Source organism: Alligator sinensis, unplaced genomic scaffold (genome assembly GCF_000455745.1).
Source record: "Alligator sinensis unplaced genomic scaffold, ASM45574v1 scaffold602_1, whole genome shotgun sequence".
Taxonomy (NCBI): Eukaryota; Metazoa; Chordata; order Crocodylia; family Alligatoridae; genus Alligator; species Alligator sinensis.
This window is the reverse complement of record NW_005841976.1, coordinates 2,823,140-2,824,109: the sequence shown is the minus strand read 5'-3', so window position 1 is coordinate 2,824,109 and position 970 is coordinate 2,823,140.

Genomic DNA, 970 nt, shown 5'->3' with positions numbered 1-970 from the left:
CGCGGGCCGGGGCCGGGGCTGGGCAGGCGGGAGGCACCCCCCGCCCCAGGTGCTCGGGGCAGGGAGAGGAGGTATCTGGAGTCCTGTGTCCGGTTTTGCCCCCACCCCCGTTCTGGGCAATTTGGGGAGAGTGCAGCGGGGGCAAGGGAAAGGGTTGGGGGTGGAGAGAAGAGACAGAGGCACCTGAGCTCGCAGCGAATGGCTCCAAGACTACTGACACAGCCTCTTTTACCCTGAGGACTATTTTTTATTTTAATTTTTTTTTTTTGCTTTGTTTGATGTGGGTTTCAGCAAAGAACAAAACCACAGAAACTTATGTATAATGTAGCAAAGGACTGCCCGCTCCCCTCCTCCTGTTGGGTTGTGCTTTGATCTTCAAGGGGATGGCATAGGGCTATAGCCCCTTGCTTCAGTACTAGAAAGTTTCTAGCTTCTCTTCGGCTGGAGAAAGCCAGGTGCTGCGTTAGATGTGAGGCTGTGCTGCAACCTCCGCACCCCCCTTTTCGACTTCTGCCCATGAGCAGAAGTATATAAATAGTGTCATACTACTTAGGGTCGGAAGGGACCTAAACAGATCATCAGGTCTGGCCTGGGCAGGAGTGGGTGCCGGGATCATATCACCCCAGCCAAATCTCTGTCCAGCCTCAATAAAACCAAACTGAAGGCACGGGAGCCGTCTTCAGGGACTGTGCCCCTTTTCATACAGTCATAGAAAATGAGGGTGGGAAGGGGCCTCAGGAGGTCATCTAGTTTGGTGGTCAACCTTTTTGTACCCGGACCCATTTGTAAACATTGATCTGGGCCCAGTGCCCCTCGCTCCTGACCCGCTGCCCCCCACCCCCAGGCCCCAGTATGTGGGGCAGGAGTGGGTGTGTGGGGCTTGGGGGGCTCCAAGCAGCACCTTGCAGGCTGGTACTCTGCCAGCCTGCACGGTAAAAGACTCAGTTTCCCTCGTTTTTCTACTTTAAAG